The 19,793-nt window shown below is 42.1% G+C and overlaps 1 long non-coding RNA gene across 6 annotated transcripts in view; it reads left to right on the forward strand.

The window, feature by feature from the left end:
- LOC138920325 (uncharacterized) overlaps positions 1-19,102 on the forward strand; it is a 21,471-nt gene extending 2,369 nt beyond the window's left edge. Inside the window, exons 2-8 of one of the 6 annotated variants that reach the window (XR_011431315.1) lie at positions 4,444-4,636; positions 8,411-8,491; positions 8,877-9,051; positions 10,626-10,783; positions 16,752-17,394; positions 17,635-17,994; positions 18,705-19,102. This is a non-coding gene — a long non-coding RNA (uncharacterized lncRNA). Of the gene's footprint in view, positions 1-4,320; positions 4,637-8,410; positions 8,492-8,876; positions 9,052-9,597; positions 9,625-10,625; positions 10,784-16,751; positions 17,395-17,634; positions 17,995-18,704 lie in introns of those variants that run through there. The other 5 variants (XR_011431313.1, XR_011431317.1, XR_011431314.1 and 2 more) reach the window with 5 other exon arrangements.
- Positions 19,103-19,793: the final 691 nt, after the last annotated feature.

The following is a 19,793-nucleotide window of genomic DNA, read 5'->3' on the forward strand; positions in this document are numbered from 1 at the left end:
TTTTGTGTGTTGTGTTTTTATTTCTGGGTTAGACCTTGCAATATTTGCCCCGGGAATAGCTGGGTTTTCATTCCCATGCTGGGCCTGGTGTCAGTAAAGGTAGTGGGACAGGCAGGCCCTGAGGAGAGTGTGCATCCCCTCTCAGGGGTGAGTTATACTAGGATCACCCCTTAGGATTTGGAGAGAGAGAGAAGAGAGAGAGCCACTGTCAGAAGTCAGTTAATCTTCACTTCTTTTTCTCAGCTTCTCACAAGCAGTGGCTTTTAGTAAACATTAAAGGCCTTAAAAATCACACACACAACATTTTTTTATCTGTTCATCCATAGATGGACACTTAGGTTGTTTCCATCTTTTGGCTTTTGTGAAAAATGCTGCAATGAACATGGGAGTGCAGATACATCTCAAGATACTGATTTCATCTCCTTTGGATATTTACCCAGAGGTAGGAGTATTGGATTATATGTTAGCTCTATTTTTAATTTTTTGAGGAACCTCCATACTGTTTTCTATAGTGGCTGCACCAATTTACACCCCCACAAACAGTGCTCCAGAGTTCCCTCTTCTCCACATCCTTGCCAGCATTTGTTAGCGCTTCTTTTTTTGATAATGGCCATTCTAACAGATCTGAGGGTACGTCTCATTGTGGGTTTGATTTGCATTTCCCTGATGATAAATGATTCTGAGCACCTTTCCATGTACTTGTTGGCTATTTGTAGCTCTTATTTGGACAAATGTTTATTCAGTTACTATGCCTATTTCTTAATCAGATTGGTTTTTTTTGCTATTGAGTTGCATGAGTTCTTTATATATTTTGGATATTAACCCCTTATCAGATATATGCTTTGCAAATATTTTCTCTCATTCCATAGGTTGCCTTTTCTCTCTGTTCATAGTTTCTTTTTTTGTGCAGAGCTTTTCAGTTTGATGTAGTCCCACTTGTTGATTTTTGCTTTTGTTGCTTGTCCTTTTGGTGTCATATCCAAAAAATCATTGCCAAGACTGCTGTCAAGGAGCTTCCCACTATGTTTTAAATAGAAGTTTTATGGTTTTAGGTCTTATGTTTTTAATCAATTTCAAGTTAATTTCCGTTATATATATATCATATATTTATGTATAAAATAGAATATTATTCAGCCATAAAAAAGCAGGAAATCCTACCATTTGTGACAATATGGTTGGGCCTTGAGGGCTTTATGCCAAGTGAAATGTCATACAGAGAAAGACAAATACTGTATGATGTCAGTTATATGTGAAAGCTAAAGACATTGAACTCATAGAAACGGAGCGTAGATGGTGGTTGTCAGGCCCTGAGAGGTGGGGGAAATGGGAAAACGCTGGTCAAAGGGTACAAACTTTCAGTTATAAGATGAATAAATTCTGGAGATCTATCGTACACATGGTAGCTGTAGTTAACAATGCTGTGTTGTATGCTTGAAAGCTGCTATGAGAGTAGAGCTTTAATGGTCTCACCATAATAACAACAACAAAATGGAAATTATGTCAGGTGAAGGAGTGTTCGCATCCATGCACATGGGAGGCATTCGTTTTGAAGGAGGACAGCAGGAAGAAAAGCATCTGCAGAGAAAGACTGCAAGTTCAGTCTGGGGCTACTGAGTCTGGGTGCCTTTGTGAAATCTAAGACAATGTCTTACAATTGAATACACACAGGAGGAAAACCATGAGACTACTGACTTATGAAAGTTTAGTAACAAGAGTATTTCTATGAGGAAGTCATCATCATCCATAGCCACTGTGAGGCCAAGTGAGACAAAGACGGAAAAGTATGCATTAGGTTTAGCTGTAAGGAAGTCACTGGTGACCCTGGCAAGCGATGTTTCAGTGGAGGGGTGCAGTGAGTAGCCAGACTGCAGTGGACTGAGAAGTGAGCGGGAGGTGAGGAAGTAGAAAAAGTGAATATAAACCAGTATGAAGAACAGTCAAGAGGAGGGAGGAGTAGGGCGGCACCTGCAGGAGAAGATGGGGAGGGAGCGTTTTGTGTGGTATAGGAGAGAGCTGGGCAAGTTTCAGTGCTGATGGCAGGAGGGCTATTTTCCTACTGAAGAAATTTTTCTCTTCTCTGGCTCCTGCCTTCTGTCTAAAGGTCTGTGTAGTTCCTGCAAATCTCAGAGCAGATCTCTTAGAGGCATCAGAATTCTCTCTCACTACTCCATTATCAACTAACTCTCAACAGCCAGCTTTTGCTATCAACTCACAAGCCCACATTCCCCTCTGATGACTTTCTGGATACTCACACTCACAGTAGATCAAAATGTCTCTCAAATTTGATAATGGGGGTAAAAAGAGCAAAACTAATCTTCCCACATCTCAAAATGGCCTGTATATGAGCTCAAACTGAGAAATTAATGTTTTAGACCAATTTTTAAAGATTTGAAGAAATCATTATTTATGACTAATATTCATCACACATTTAGGTACTGACTATATTTACTTCACTATTATTTATTGAGTACTTACTATATGGCAAGTGTTTGGCATGAAATACCTAAAGATGACCTAAAAGTTTTGATTTTTAAGTATTTTACATTTTGAAGAGAAATTTCTGGGGTCTATGATGATTTTCTACATTTTTGATACAATGTTCCTTGTTATATCAAAACAGTGTTCTTTAAGGCATAGCTGAACCTTTTTTTGGATACATCCAAATCCCTCTCTACTTCTAAAATAGGCCCTGCTGTGTGAATCTTACTAGGAAAAAGGGCCCCGCTTCTTACTCAGGAAGTTGAAGAGGCCAAATACCTTCTCCCTATGACCACTGAAAGCTGAGATCTGGACGACTGACCTGAATCAGCCAGTGGGTCCTCTCACCCAGGGTATTCCATCCTGAGGGCATGGTAGAAAATCCAAAGACACTGAGAGTCACTCCTGGTGTTGGCAGCGGTGCTGAGTGTCCAGTGGTGTCCACGGCTTTGACCTGACCAGACTGCTCCTGGGAGCTGGCCCTGGCATGTCCTCAGCTGCCCGGCCTCTCTTGGTTCCCATCTCTACTCTGAGCCGGCTCCCTGTGGAGTCGCTGAGCTCTGTGAGTCCCTTCTATGAACCTTCTCTTCTGCTTAGGTTAGCCAGGCGGTTTCTGTTGTTTGCCATCAAGAACCCTGACTGATCCAGAGGGTCACATGGAGTATAACGCACCAACAAAACCATTTAGACTCAGCTAACGTTTATAGACTGCAGGCATTGTGCTAAGTGCTTTAGATAAATGACATCACCAAGTCCTCCAAAGACAGGGTGAGGCAGGCGTGTGAGTCTGTTCTTTCAAGTATCATCTTAAGGGCCTCCTCTTCTGTGAGGGCTTTTCTGACCTCTGCTGCCTCTTGCAAGTAGACTTAATTCCTCCTTTGTGCCCATTCTATGTCCTAGAAAGAGGAAAGAATGTACATATATATATATATATATACACACACACATGCATTCTCTCAGCTTTATATATATATATAATATTACATATATAAAGTATGTGATATCACGTAATATAATGTATTCTATATAATAGGTAATATATATATTTATTTCCCTACCACTTACTATCTTCTTACTATGTGTTGTCAAATACTGGGCTTCACAGTTCACTCACATTATCTCATGCCATTCCCACCAGAACTTTATGAGTTAGATTTATTTTCTATTTTACAGGAGAGAAAATGGGAACAGGAAAGGTTAAGTAACTTTTCAAGGTGTTACCTGTGTGCCACAGAGTAGAGATGTGCACTTGGTCCATTTGTTCTGTTCTGAATCCCGACCTTCTGCTCTTATGAATGGCCCACACAGCCTCAGGGCATCTGAGGGGTGGTGCTCCCTCCTGCTGTGGACTGAGGCACAGTCTGCATGTCACTCATCTTTTTTTCTCACTGGTCTGGGAGGGAAGGCAGATCTCTGTTCCTTATTGCTCCCGAGACCAGCTAGGCAGCCAGCTGAAGGGGGGGATGGAATTAATACACAGAACACGTCTATATAATAGACTCAACATACTCTATATTATTTAATGGGACAGGGGACCATCAGCCTCTAGGACTGAGGTGACATCCCTCTGATCGCAACGTATTTATTTGCAGGCCAAAAAGTACAAGCATGGTAGGAACTCATGCCAGCAGGAATATGCAAGTCAAAGCTCAGCAGTTCTACTCTTCCCCGCTTCAATGTACCCCTGCCCTACACAAGGCCATTCTCTGAGGGAGTATCCTGGGAACAAACAATCTGGCAAGTTATGCAGACGGCGTTCTGTTCCTGCAAGGGCCCAGCGTTCTTAAGCCCCTCGCCTTCATGTTTGATAAGATACTACCTTCTGGCCTTTGATTCCAAAGCACAAACAATCTAACACAGTAATTTATGAGCATCAGCAAGTTGCATATTTCTCAGTCACCCATTTTGTAATTTGTTCTTGCTAAGCTTAAAGCCTTGCAATGATGTTGCTATGCTCTCTTGCAGCACCTTATGGCATGTCACCAATTCCTCTGTTTATGACAGACACCATGAGCCCAGGACTATACTCAGTCCCAGTGAGCCATCTCAGGAACCTCTCTACCCTTTCTACAAGAAGTCACTCCCAGGTGGTTAGAGATGAATGCTGCTTGCTAGTCCTGGCCTAGAACAATGCCTCTCACACAGAGCTTAACTTCTGGTAAGTGCCCTTTTCTTTGTTGTGCCTTCCTCCTTTTCAAGGATGAATCTAAATTCATTTCTTCATCGGGAACCTTCTCAGACAGCCGTATGAATCCACATTTGCTGCTCAAGGCTACTCTATGTGGCAAATCATGGCATTCAGCCCAAAGAGAATCAGTACCTTAAGCCTGAGGGTGATGAAGAACGAATTAATCCATTCCTTCCTAAACCTCTCTCTAATACATAAATTTTATATGGGCACGGGTCAATCACTTAAGTCATTAGGACGGTCGCCAATCTCCAAGACTCCTGTGGCAGGTTTCTTTTCCTGAGGCTGGATTGGCATCCCTGCCTATGGCTCCTGACCACACTCTGAACCATGGGAAAGTCCCAACTGGGACTGTGGTTCAAGGAAAGTACCAAACCATAACCTTTGGTTGAGTATGGAAACCCCTTCTTGGGAGAATGGCTCCAGGATGAAAATGGGTAGAATATCCCCCAGACCCGCGGAAAATTTTTCACTGTTTTTCTCTATTCTTGTATCTCTGGGACCATTCAACAGGCACCTATTACTGCCAGGCATAATAGGGAAGGTACACAAGATATGCAATGCAGGGAGATGCCCCATCACCCCTTGCTATAGAAACCCCACAGGAGGAACAACGGGTAGGATGCTGCCCTAGGTTCATGGGGGATTTCAAGATAATGGACCCTTTTCTTTCATGTCTCTTAAAGTTACAGTGGCCATTTTGGCCTCCTTTTAAGCTTTGCAAATAAGAAACAAACAAATATTTAAAAGAGTCAAAGGCTCCATCCCTGGGAGCCCCTCCTCTGGTTTCCTGGCCTGATCACCCGGGAGACCCTAAGTAGGGTGCCCTCTCTTTGCAGCTGACTCTGAGTATTTTAGTCACCTACTGCATAGGTTATACAGGTAGGAAATCTGTGATTCATTCTGTGAACTGTCCTGCTGGGGTTTTGTGCCCCGGCATGAAACTGTTGTGTGACTGTTATCTTGATAACCCTTGAGAAGAGGCTATGAGGGAGAGACCTGATCTCTTCTTTCCCTTTCTTTGCCTGTTTCATTCGTCACTTCCTCTGTTGTCACCAAGTCGAGGTTAAGTTCAGGCTGGACCTGAGCAGAACCTGGACCTTCTGTAAGATCAAAAACTTGAAAATCTTTTGCCAGGGAGTTAACTCTCTACCCAGGTGCTGGGATCCCCAGCCCCCAGCCAGCTCCAGGCCTTTTCCTCTTGCTTCCCTGGCTGGCCTTGTGCTGGCTTAGGGACTAAGTGCCCTGGTTGAGCAGGACTTGACTAAATCTTATAACCGTATTGACACCTGCAGTCGGGCTCTGCACCCTTCTCCAGGCACTGTTGGTTGGACACCGGCTTTACTACCATAGGGAATGCCCCAAACATCCCCAGAGACTTACCCCTCGGGTGCATTTTAACTATTTGGAAACACTTTCAACTGAATGGAGTATGCCCCAGAAACTCCATCTTGGAGAAAACTTGAGGGGTGAGGGGTTTCTCTGTGCCTTTATGATGTAGTTGGACAGGTAGATCAACCTATAATGTCATCCGAATTACAACCCAATTTCTGAGAAATCCAGAGCAACTGTCCTTGGAAAATCCTTGTAAGGCTGGAAAAGCAGCTCTAGAGCTGGTTCAGGTTCCACTCCTTTCCCTTATCTCAAAGAGCTTGCAAATCCTCTGGGGACTATCTAGCCCATCACTAATTCCTAAGACTGAGAGAAGAAAAAAGGAAAAAGGAACAAATAGCCATAAGTGTGCCCTTGCCAAAAATATGGCATCTTGAGGATCGTCACAAATATTGGTAAAAAGGCTTAAAACAAAATTTGGATTCATAACTGCTGAGCTTTGTATTACTGTATCTGATTCTTGTCAGTAATTTTTCAGCAACGGCTGTCGAGACTCTGTGTATGTGTGTCTATATGTATGTTATATATGTGTGATATTTTACCTCTGGATGGTATGGCCAAAATTAAGAGCTCTGTTTAATTGCCTTAAAGTAAGCACTTACATAAATTCAAAATGTGATAGAAATTAACCCAATGTCTTTCAGGTTAACATGATATAAATTAATCTTTGGTAAACAAAAGCTTGTTTAAGTTTGTTGATTTGATTGAAATAGGCTTGTCCTCAGAGACGTGGGTGTTTGGATATGATGCAGACATGTAGCCTGGGTTTATGAGCCAAATAAGCTCATGTTGTCTGTTAGAAATTCATCAGAAAAATAACAGCTTTAAATGATAGCTAATTTTGTCTAATGTCTCATGAAATTTTCATGGGTAATCTGAGCATAATTGTTGGAAAGAAATGATTTGGATAGATGAAAATACGTAAGAGTTTTTGGGTGCAATAATTATGTTTTATGGTCTGTATACCTGGGGAAAAAAACAGCTTCCAAATTCTTTTTGGTAACTTAAAATTTTAGAGTTTTGCCAAGTTAAGTGAAATGATAAAAATCTGTTGAGTAGTTGGGTCAGTTTTGGATGGGATAGAACACTGAAACATTATTACTAAATCTATCTAAGTTATCTATTTTTGGCTTCTTATTCTAGAGAGGCTAAAGGATGTTTGGGTCTACCAGCAAATATACCTGTGTTTTACTACTGTGAAGTGGCGTGTTTCTAGAAATTATGAAAAGTGCTTAGAATGCTGATATAAAAGACAGTTTGTAATTGCTTGCCCTTTTAGTTTTTAATAGAGTCTAAAATTGTAATTAATATATGTAATTAAAGCTACTGGAAATTACTAAGGAAAACAGCTCTGTATTGAAGGAAATTAAAATGTATGTTTTCAGTAAAGAAGCTATAAAGAATGGAAAGATTTTTGTTTGTTGGGTTAAGAAAGATAAATGTGTCTTAAAGTACCAGAAGGGAAGAAAGAAAGCATGGGATAAATTCTGAATGTAAAAAGAAAGTTGTGAAAGAGAAATTCAGAAGGGAGTTTTATGCCTGGTCAAGTTGGCTAAGATTAAAGTAAATCCAATTAAGTAATTGAGTTTTAATAAGCTGGTACAGAAATTAAAATTTGGTTCTATCTCTCAAAAGGATAATTTACTTGAACTTTTGGTCTGCTCTTGATAAAGAGGTGATAAAAGGTTTTCCTTTACCTCTAAGTCTACCTAAAAGACAGAAAAACTATGTTTTGTTAAAATAATTTCCTATGTTCAGAAGGACTCATTTCTCTCTAAGATTTTTTGACTGTTTCTGTTGTCATTTTGAATATATACTGAGCATGTTTCACAGTGAGCATTTTTTCCTATTTGAACAAATGTTTTAAAAACTTTTGATATTTTTGACAAACTTCTCCCTCAAAAAAAAAAAAAATTCAAATCCTGAATGAAGGCTTTCTTTTCACCTGGTACAAGGAAGAAAATTTCTCTCAGGATTTTCAGAGGGCCCCTGAGACTTCTCAAAGAAGTTTGTTCTCTCTTCCTATAAGGAGGAAAATACTAAACTAATTGGGCTTATTTGGTCTATTAAATTACGTGGGAAGCATTGTTAAATAAGTGATGATAACTTTTCTTAGGTGGCATTATGTGGGTGAATGCTGTTGATATAGGTGGTTTAAAATTATATAACGTTCCTAAAATTCTGATCTGTCCCGGTTAGCAGTCATAATTCCAGTTATTGTCTTGAAGTGTTGTATGTCACAGAAGTAGCCAAGTTTCTTTGTCAATTGCCCTTTTGAGTCTTTTGTCATTTGCAGATAGTTGCTGTTTTACTCTGATGCTTTTTGCTTTTTCATATATGTTTCATCTCCAGAGAAATTCATGGAAAGAATTCTGACACAGGATTCTAGAATACAAGTTTCTGATCAACTTTCAGATCATAAAACTGAACTGGGTAAGAAATTACAGAATTCTAACAGAGAAACTGATGGCCTCATAAAACTGCTAACAGAAGATGAAGATCAAGAATCGATTATACAGGACTGTATGAACTGATGAGGATGATTATAATTTTTTATGACTTTTGTTTGAAATGTTGATTTTTTTGATGTTTTGTTTTCTCGGATTTAAGGAAATCTTTTTCTCTTTTCTCTTATGCTAACTATGACTTACAGCAATTTGGTGAAATTATACCTTTATGAGCAGAACTGAAACATTTATCTTTTTCTCCCTACCTGTTCCCTCCAGAATTTGGAAACTCTTTGTGAGTGAGGATGGTTATTTTGTGGCAATATAGTTATTTGCAGAACTTCAATAAGAATCTGTTCTTCTTGTAACAGGACACATTGGTTATATTACCAAGGCTTTGACTGGAATGTCGTATTTGAGAGAAACATACAGGCTCAGATATGACAAGACAGCTTTTCAGGAACACAGATTGGACTTTCTGGAATAAAGCCACTTGTAAATATTGGCCTGGCACCTTGTTTACAGAGATTCCAGCAATCTTACCTGGTAAGTAAGGAAGCTCACTTATCTGGCAGGTGCAAGGAACCTCGAAACATTTTAGGGGACCTCGAAAAGAGAAACTCACACAAATCTGTAGGTACTTCAGGCAAAATCTGATGGCAAGTCCTTGGCTGGGCTTTTCTGGCCTTGAGAGGCCTTTAAAGTTCAATCTGAGGTTACATAAAAAGTTCCAGCAAAGCAGATTTTAAAAAGCTTGTATGATCAATTGCTATTCTTGTTGCACTTACGTAAATAATTGGACTAAGTTTTATTGAAGCTACACTTCTTTTGCAAACCAGTTAATCTTAATTTAACTATCTTTTGTAAAAATGAGGGTGATTTTAGAGAGAAAGATTATGTTTCAGTAGAAGCTATAGTACACATTCATGGGTATTAGATTCTAGCTCTTCTCTTCTACAAGATTCATCTTTTACTAATCATAACGTCTCCCTGTGGCTGTCAGTCTCTGGTACCTGGAAGGTCCCTGGCCACAATCACACCTTTTCCTTCAACTCTACTGCCCAAATACTAACTAAATTCTCATTGTCACAGGTGGATCACAAACAGTGAGTTCCAAAGGTAAAGTCCCCAACCTACCAATACACGCAGGATAGATTATATCAAATTTGGGATGAATATATTTGGCTCACTCCTACTAGTGGTCAACTGAGTCAAAAGGCCACTCTGTTTTGGGAACAAACCAATCACACTTGTGATACGTGGCCTAATAGCACCCAACGTATGGGACAAATTCCCAGCTATATATCTTCTTATATCATAGCCTTAAAAAAAAATACTATGGTTTGGGACTCACTGGGATAGATGGTCCAGCGTACATTGGTTAGCCCCTAATGGCACTCAGTGGCTTCGTGGCTCCAACGTATGGCCTTGGCTGCCACCTGGATGGATTGGACGATGCACCCTAGGCTTCGTCTGGATGCAAGGTAGAACTACACTCATTATATCTCTTCCTGCTAACTGAGCCAACCTACGACAATGCTAGACCCGTTCCATCTTCCACTGGTATGATCATCTTGCCTCAATTTTGCTTCCCCAATTAGGAATCAAAAGTATCATCTGGCACATGGAAGCCCTAAACAAATTTGCCATGAAGGTGTTAAATTTACACAGGATAGCCTTTCACTGCTTGATTTAGAAGTATCCCAAATGTGCAAGGTGGTCCTCCAAACCTGAATGGCACTGGATGTCTTGACAGCAGCACAGGGGGGTACTTGTGCCATTATAAAAACCAAATGTTGTGTCTGTATTCCTGACTACTTCGCATTTTAACTTGACCTATAGAACTTGGCTAAGAGTTAAGTGGGAAAAGGAGGTTTTAATTTATTACACATTGCTCTTATATTTATCTTAAAGGGATTCTGGGCCTTGACCTGATTTCTGGGTCAAGCGGGAAGCCAGTTTCGAAGCGGGCAGCCCAGATGTCCACCATCTGTCTCCTTGTGGCTTGGCCCCGATATAACAGTGGAGCAGAGGGGAGGGCGTGGGGGTTATTTCTATTGCTTACAAAACCTTTAAGACACCTTGAAAACCTTTTCAGATATTTTTTCCCCTTCTTTCAGCATAAATTATGAACCTTCTTCCTCTGCTGCTGGAGATACAGAGATAAATGGCACTGTTTCTTCCTCCAAGATCGAACAATCTAACGGGAAGATGTTCACCAGAACAGCTAACTGTAAGGGGATGAGGACCATTCTGCAGTTTGGAGACTGAGTGCTAGGTGAGCAGGGGAGAGAGGATGTTCAATTGTATTGGCCAGACTGGGGGTGGGGAGTGGGGTACAGGGCGAGATTAGCGAGGGTTTGAGAGAAGATATTAACATTTAAACTAGACCTTGAAGGATTTCCTTGGACAGTGATAGGAGTGGGAGTGTGTTGCAAGTGTGTGTGCATGTGTGTGTGTGTGTGTGTGTGTGTGTTGTGGGGACAGGGAAGAAACTTTTCCAGAGCAATAGCGGAACACAAAATTCTGTGCTGAGTTGAATTTAGAAAGAGACAGAGACTGAGATGATTGGAATGTGGGAACTAACTAGGGGGCAGGTTGGGGACAGAGTTGAACAAATCGCACTTCCCTATCTCATCAGTGAGAAGAACAAAGACCTGGAAAGTTTAAGTGGCCCATTTTAAATTCACAAAATAAGAATGCAAACAGTGATTCTTTGAGATATTAATAAGGACTAAGATTTCTGTTTTCCTAGGAGTATAGACAATTTTGTCATGATTTTAGACTTCAGATGTCAACAAATACAGCATTGAGGGTCTGTCTTAGCAAAGATGTGAAAAGAGCCAGTACTTTAATGGTCCGTGCAGATGTGTCCATGTGGGTGAGGTGGGCTGAGGCTGTGGCCTCCATTTCTGAGCTCACATGGGGTTGCTGTTTCTTCAGCTTTCGTTTTCAGCATTTTTATTTGCAGATTTGTTTGGGTGATTAATTTTTATCATATGATTCTCTGTATTCATTTTCGGTGAATACTATTTCTGTGTAAATCCATTATTTATACTCTTAAGGCTAATTTCATTGGCCTGAGGTTAATTTTTTCTCCTTGAGGAATATAATTCCATTTTTGCCAGGAGACTCAATGGGGAAATTCTACTTTATCATCAGTCTTATGTAATTTGAGTCATCTACATATCAATTACAATTATATTTGTCAGAATTTAGAAATTGAAATATATTATATGTGCTGAACATCTGCCACTTGCCAACCCCAATGGGCTTTTCACCCGTCTCCATCCTGCTCTGTGTTCAGCACCTTCCTTGCCGCCTGATGTCTGAGGTGCCAGCAGATCAGAGAGAAGCTCAGCTCCATCCCTCTCTGGGCTAGGGCAGCCACTCCCTCGCCTGTCTCCCTGCAGGCAAAGGGGTGCTAAGGTCTCCCAGTTGTTGCTAGCTCAGGGATTCACCATCTTTGCTTGGTTCCTTACCCCTTAGCCCCACCCACATCTGTGTAAACTCCTCAGTCACTCTCTTTGAACATTCCCTGTTTCCTGCAGGACATGACTGATGCATTATTTAGGTGTGTTCACAGAAAGTATGTTGAAGATACATACATGATGCTTTGTATTCATATAGTAAGTTTATTACATAAACTGAATTCAGTAGGGTACAGTTAGGAAATAGCTTTTTTCTTTACATTAAAATGTGGTATAACTTTAAAAAAATGTTCCCACAACTAACTTTTCTTTAGGGCTTTGTCTTCCTCACCTCCCTTTTTTTTTTCTTTTTTGAAGGAGATTCACCCTGACCTAAAATCTGTGAGAGTCTTCCTCTATTTTGTATGTGGGACCCCACCACATCATGGCTGCCGACGAGTGGTGTAGGTCTGTGCCCAGGAATTGAACCCGGATCACCAAAACAGAGTGTTCTGAATTTAACCACTAGGCAACGGGACTGGGCGTGTTTGGCCCCTTTTAATAATTCCTGGGAGGCTGTGTCTAGTGTCTCCCTAGGAGGATACTGTCACCTGTTTCAAAGGCTTTGAGTCTTTAGCTAAAATTGTGAGATGTGAGGAAATGTCTAATCTCACATCCTGTTGTGTTTGCATATATTAAAAGGCATATTAAGAAAAGAAAAAGAGGACTGTAGATGGAAGGAAAGAAGTGAGAAAAAGGAAAAGCTAGCCAGAAAATAGAGGGAGAGAAAAATAAGGGAAAGTGGAGAGAGAGAAAGAATAAGAAATAAGACCACCACTGACCTGGATGTCCTGAAATTCTTGCTAATGTCTTGTCTTGTGTTAGATGACTCTCAGCCAATCATTGCCCTTGGGTGCTAAAGTATGTTGCATTTGGAAAGAGTTCAATGTAGTGAAATAAACAATAATTTCCAAAAGAAAAATAGGCATTTAGGAACACTGTACTAAATTGAAATTGCTAAAAATATTGTTTAATTGAAGCAGACACTGAAATTGTTCCTCTAACATCCATTTCAGCTTCCTTGAGTGACAACCGTGAACTTTAGGAGGGGTGAAACTTATCTTCAGATCCAGAGTAGGGCCCCTGCTTGGTCTAAGCCACTCAGAATAATCCCATTTTCTTGTCATAGTGATTGACACAGTGTAAGCCAATCAGAGCATAACATGCCCGTAGCTACAGAGGGTGTATCCGAGTGGTCCAATCAGAGCGAGGCTTGGGACTTTTGTATGATGGTTCTACAAGCTGGCCTTGGCCTTTGCTTTGCCCTTGGATACGAATACAAAGCCACCATGAATGCTAAAGGCAGTCATTTTATGAGGCCAGCCCAAGAACAAAGCCAACATCTGAAGGCACACAGAACTGAGAGAACTGCAGAAAAATTGAGCCAGTGCCTGGACCAAACCATGCCTGGACCAAGCCATGAAAATTCTATGGACTTCTCAGTTACAGGAGCCAGTAAATTCCTTTAATTGTTTAAGCCAGTTGAATAGCTTTTCTGTTACTTGCCACAGAAATAATCTCAACTGATAACACTTTTGTTGCATTTGAGTAATTTAAACTGAATTAAAGCAAACAGTCATTAAAAGACAACACATTCATAGCTTCTGAATATGAATACATTTATAGTTTCTGTTATGCGCACATAGTAAAGGATCAAAACTAAAATGCCCACAGCTGAACCTCACTGTCTCATTCACACAGAATAAGGGCTTTGGAATTTAAAGGGAAACAAACCTTTAATATTAAACTTGCTTGAAGATAAAGGAAAAATTACAGGTGAACCAGAGCTGAAATAGTCTCAAAGAACGATGGCTAATCTGACATAAACTTCTGCCAAGCTGGCAGAATAGAAATGAAGGAAAACTGACGCCAGGTTCAGTCTACTACGCCTTTGCCAGTTCCTTTCGCGTGCTCTATCACACTGGCTTCTCGAGTCTTTCGTTGCTCAAGGACTTTAGTTGCTCAAGAGGGGGTGAGACAAACTCAGAATGGCTGTGTGATGTGTATACATCCTTTCTGCATTCTCTGTCAGTGAAAAGCCCAACAACTAAATGCTGAAAGAATTTCATTTGTTCTGTAGTCGGCAACACATCTCTTGGGACCTCAACTGGTGATTTAATTGATAGTTAGTCACTTGGGGAGAAGCAAATGGATGTAGAGACCTAACAAATCACCCACAGCCTCTGCACACATGGAGGAAGTTCATGGGCATTCTTCCTTCTGCACAGCATCCAGTTTCCCTACCTTTTGAGCATAAATGGCTGAAATTTTCCTCCGGTAGTATGTGCAGTTATCCGAAGATATGCTGTCTACCCCTTATTTTCCCTGTGGTGGCACAGTTGTGTTTGATCATTATATTAGGGGAAAAGGTCATTATGTAAGTTGTTAATGGAAGTTAATGTTTTCTTGGACAGCCGCATCCCTGACAGGTGAACAGACAGAGCTGGGAAAGGATGCTGAGCTCACCTGAGGGAGGAATGGGAGTTCCCTTTGGAAATGTTTCTCCAGCTTCCCTGATACTAAGAGTTACCTGGGGTCTTGGTTAAACATTAGATTTCCAGGCTTCTCCTTTGGGGATGCTGATTCAGGGGGGTTGGGATATGTCCCTGGAATATGCATTTTAACAGTCATGTGACTGTTGTCCTTAGGGAAGTGTGGGACACACTGTACTATGAAGTATGATTTTGAAAAGGAGACCAGAGATGGGAGTCCCTAATTCCCACACATCGCCCATCATTCCCGTGAAGGCTTTTCTCTCTTTCTGATCATCTTGCCCAACCTTTATTCTGTACGTCCCACTAACTGCCTTTCAGTCCCACTTGGGTGTGTTGTTCTAACCTCAGATTTATCGTGTCCTCCTCTCTTCACCTCAGCCCACAGTTTCCACCCCATCTCAAGTCATTCCCTTCCCACACACTCTCGGGCACATTGGTGCCTCACTATCCGCTCTTCCAGGATGTAGCAAACTCTTCAAAACGGTTGACTTTTTTCACATTCCATCTTCTGCATGGAACGGCTTCTCTCACTATTTTGCCTATTGCACTTCTACTTCTTCTTCAAGAGCTTAAATGCCACCTCCTTAGAAGTCTGTCTTCTGCCGCTTCCCGAGGCAGAGTTAATTCTTGCCTCTGTGCTCTCATCGCACTCTGGATATCTCTTACCTACAATGTGTGTCGTGTTGTAATTATTTGTTTACTCATCTGTCTCTCTCAGGGGGCAGCAAGGACAGGGACTGTGTCTTTATCTCTACGTTAAGCGCCAGCAGAGTGCCGGGTACATGGTAGGGATATTATAAATATTTGCTGAGTGAACTTGAAACTTTTAATAACTATATATTAAATGATTATTATCAAATAAAAAAGATATGGATTAACTTATTTATATAAGTCCACATATTCATTCATTCACCTGTTTATTCAGACAAATATGTATTGTGGCCCTATTATATGCTAAGCATTAGTGATTCAGTGACAAGCAAACAATAGACATGATCCTTGCCTCATGGAGCTTTGAGTAGAGAGAAATATATTATTTAAATAATTATGTAATGAGTAGAGGATTTGCTAAAGTGAAAAATACCAAGAAGGATAGGCATATGAGGGCAATGAAAGCATATAATGAGGGTGGGAGGTGACAACTTATCTGAGCTTTGATTATGAAAAGGAATTCTCTAGAGAGAAAGGGCAATGAAGAGCCTTCTAGGCTCAGGAAAAGGCCTGTTCAAAGGCCCTGGGGTGGGAGGGCATATGGTAAGAAGAAGGGACTGAGACATGGGTAGTATATCTGGAGCAGAGAGAGAAAGTGGACTTATGGCAGAGAAAGGCTGTCACATAGGGCATATGGGTTTTCAGAGGGCCTGTGAAGAAGTCTTGTCTTTATTCTAAATGCAGTGGGAAACCAGTAATTCTGGTGAGTGCGTTACTGCATTGTTGTGGAGATTTATACTGGCCACATGATGATTTGCTTTACTACTTATTTTTGTTTTGACCATGCAAACTCCTTCAGGACAGGAACCATGTCTTCTTGTCTTATATTTCTTAGTGTTCCCAGCATCTAGCACCATACAATAACTAGAGTGGGTGACCAAGAGATGTGCGTTTCTTGTTTTATTTGAGATTCTCAAGAGTGAGGCTTTGTGTAAACTCACTTAGAAGAAACTTAGTTAACTTCCACTGGATAAGCTTATAATGACAGAACAATTTGTGTTAAAATGGTGAGAAACGTTTTTGATATGGTGACTGGACAGCAGGTAAGCCACTACTATCTTAATAGGCAAAGACTGTTTCTTAAGTGTTTGGGAAGGTAATAGTCAGGGTTAGTTTCAGAAAAAACTGCTTCCCTTGTCCAGTAAAGTTGTTGGATTACTCATGATGCTTCAAGTTTTACTGTTACAGAATCATTACTTGGGCATTAAAGACTGTTTGGTCTTTAAGAGCCCTCTTTGGTGGATTGTAATTAATCCTTGAGTGGTAAACGTGATGTAATCTACACAAAATTTGAAATATGTTCTGATGTACACCTGAAAATTATATAATGTTATAATCCAATGTTACTGCAATAAATAAATAATTAATTAATTAAAAAAGAGCCATCTTTGAAAATGTAAATACCTAATTGAGGGTAAGAGATATATTACTATTTATCGACTGACATCTTTGGGGTATTTGGATGGAGATTCAAATATACAGGAAAGATATGTATAGTACTGTACGTATGGGCCATCCTCATGGCAATGCGCTGCCTCCGGCTTTTCCATTAAACAGCTTTTTCTTACAGGTGGAAACATCCAGAAGCCCACCCTGGGTCATAGGCGGTTGCTGTTTCCCACTGCCCCACCCTCTGGGGCTCGTTGAACCCTGAAAATAAGCCTCACGAAATCTTCACATGGCAGTGAAGGAGGTAGGATCGCTCCATTTAATATATGAAGAATCTGAAACTTAGGAGCTTAAGTAATTTGTCTGCTGTGAAATCACCAGAGAATGAGAAGTAAGCTTCAAACCGAGATACAGCCGACTGTGACCCGGTGCTCTCCTCTCCAAGCCGGGTGGCTAGAAAAGCTGAAGAATGAAACACAGTGTCCATGTACACATATGTACACATACTACACCTATGAAGATATATATAAATGCTTTGACACTTCATTTCAAATGTCTGAAATGACACCTGTTTGACACCTATCTCCCTGGACATACTTTCCCTCATCAATATACCCATTAGGCCCACAGCTGACGGCTGGAGCTCAGAGCACAAAACACCCCATGTCCCTTCAGAGCTTCTTATAAAGTCACACATTCCATCCCATTTGAAAGAGAGACTCTGAGCTCCACCACGGGGCCTTGAGGCCCCCTTGCTCTTGCAGAGGCCCCTGTGACCATCCCAGCTCAGCCTTCCCCAGGACCCCACTGGCTTCAGAGGGAAGGTGAGTAGGGCTCTGCTGCTAAGTCCCCAGCCCTGCCTGGCCTCAAATGATGGACACGGGCAGGATGGGCACAGGTCGGGCAGGAGGGAGGCTGAACAGCCAGAGCTCTACAGTCCAGTGCAATGGTGGGGGTGGGCAGCCACGGCCACACTCACCTTGAAGGATACAGGCACCCAGGGAGGCAGCACCTGAAAAGGAGCAGAGCAGTTGGCTGTGGACAATGTCTGTTTTAATTTGCAGGAAGAGGTGGTACCTGCAATACAAAAGGGGAAAGAGTTGCCCTCGGTTTTGGCTGAGGACTGGAAGAAGAGGAAGGTTTGTTCGTGCCTATCCACCTGGGTCTCCAGAGCCCTACCCAGCTCCGAGGAGTGGCCGAGACATGCCAAGCCTCTCGGAGGGCAAGCAGAGGAACCTGAGAGGGGCCCTCGGAATACAGAAAATCTGAAGTGTCTGTGGCAGCTTCCAAAGCTAGTGGCTAGCCCTTTCCAAAGAGACACGAGAAGGACCAAGGAAAGCCACAGGGCCCAGCAGCCACTGTCCCTGGCAGGAACTCCCACATGATGACAACCACAGCCACTGTCACCACCACCCGCACCTCAGGTACATGCTGCCCAGGCTCTGTGTGAAATGGAGAGTCAGGAAAGGGACTCAGTCAGATGGGGACCAGTCTTAGGGGCAGACAGACTCACACTAGTCAATGTCAGAAAGACTTGGTTATGTGGCCAGAAGCCAGTGTCTTCACAGCTAGAGCTGTCATCTGTTTAACGTCCTCTCCCCTCTCCAGGGACACAAACTCAGATGCCCACAGAGCCAGGCAGACCTGATAATGAGTGAAATGGGCGGGCTGAGGGGGTCAGGAGGCAGGATGGAGAGCACTGGCCCCTGTGAAGGGGTCGTCCCACCCAGCTGCAGCCCAGGATCGCTGTAGAAAGGCAGGCCAAAGGCGTCTAGCTTTTCCAGAAAAACAAAGAAACAGGATTTAGAAGTGAAATCCTTTGACTTTTAAATGTTGCAACAAATTTTGTTTTTGAAAACACTGTAGCACCAAACAAAAAATACGTGATTCAGCCAGGGGAGGGACAGGCCAGTCAGCACCCCCTGGCTCCTCCGTCACTGCCCCTTCTGTCTTCCACACTGCTTGAGCTCTCCTCAGATTTCCTCGTCTTTCTCTGCCAGGTTGATCCTCTCAGTCAAGGCTCAGGCCCGGGCCTCCTGTTTCTGACTAAAGTAACTTTGCAGATGTCTACAGATTCTTCTGTGTTTATTTGAGAGTTTAACTCTCAGAGACCAATACCTATTTTTCTTTCCAGGTTCTTGGGTTGGGGAGCGGACACGACTCAACTGGTCCCAGTTACCACCCCCAGTGCTGACATAATCTGATCTTCACTCAGCCTGTGAGGAGCCACGTGCACAACCCCATCCAGAGAGTGTGTTTAACGTGCTAAGAGCACGTAGGCGCTGCCATCCCGGGGCGCTGGAGCTCATCCTCTTTGGGCGCTGGTTCACTTAAAGCACACTGGACGTCCTGCAGGGTTCAGGTGCTCACTGGAGTTTCCATTTGATGAATCTTTATCTCACCTGCTTTACATGTGCACTGTGCTGGGCACTGGGGACACGGTGGAGGCTCAGATGTCACTCTCTGTCCCCAACTTTGTATGGAATTGTGTGCAGGGGATAAAGGCTGTCCCTAATAAATTTCATATCTGGAGTTCGGTGTGAATTTTGTCAGAGGAACAACATCACGCTTGGTAGATAAGGACCAGAGCAGCTCTCTAAACCAGTGCCTCTCATAGTTCACTGAGCACGTGAAGAGATCTTGTTAGAATGTGGGTTCTGGTTCAGTGGGTCTGGGTGGGCATGAGAGTCCACATTTATAGCTCCCTGGAGATGCTGTGCTGCAGGCCCATGGGCCACATGTTGAGTAATAAGCTTCTAAACCAGTGGTTCTCAGCCCTCACTGCACGTGAGAACCACCTGGGGGAGTTTCTGAAAGATACCAAGACTGTGGACCCTAGCCCAGACCCAAATAAATCAGAATCTGGGTCCTCACAAGAGCTTGTGCACAAATGTCCACAGCAGAATTACTCAAAATAGCTAAAGGGTGGAAACAGCCCACATGTCCAACTGATGAATGGATAACAGAAAGTGGTATATCCATACAATGGGATATTATTCCACCATAAAGAGGAATGAAGTTCTGATAGATGCTAGAACATGCATGACACTTGAAAATGTTAAGTGAAAGGAAGCCAGTCACAACATACCACATAGTATATGATTCCATTTATTTGAAATGTCCAGAATAAGCAAATCTATAGAGACAGAAAGTAGATTAGTGGCTGCCAGGGGCTGGGGGAGGGGAGAATAGGGAATGACCACTTGGGCACTGGGTTTCCTAC

This window comes from Equus caballus, chromosome 23 (genome assembly GCF_041296265.1).
Source record: "Equus caballus isolate H_3958 breed thoroughbred chromosome 23, TB-T2T, whole genome shotgun sequence".
Taxonomy (NCBI): domain Eukaryota; kingdom Metazoa; phylum Chordata; class Mammalia; order Perissodactyla; family Equidae; genus Equus; species Equus caballus.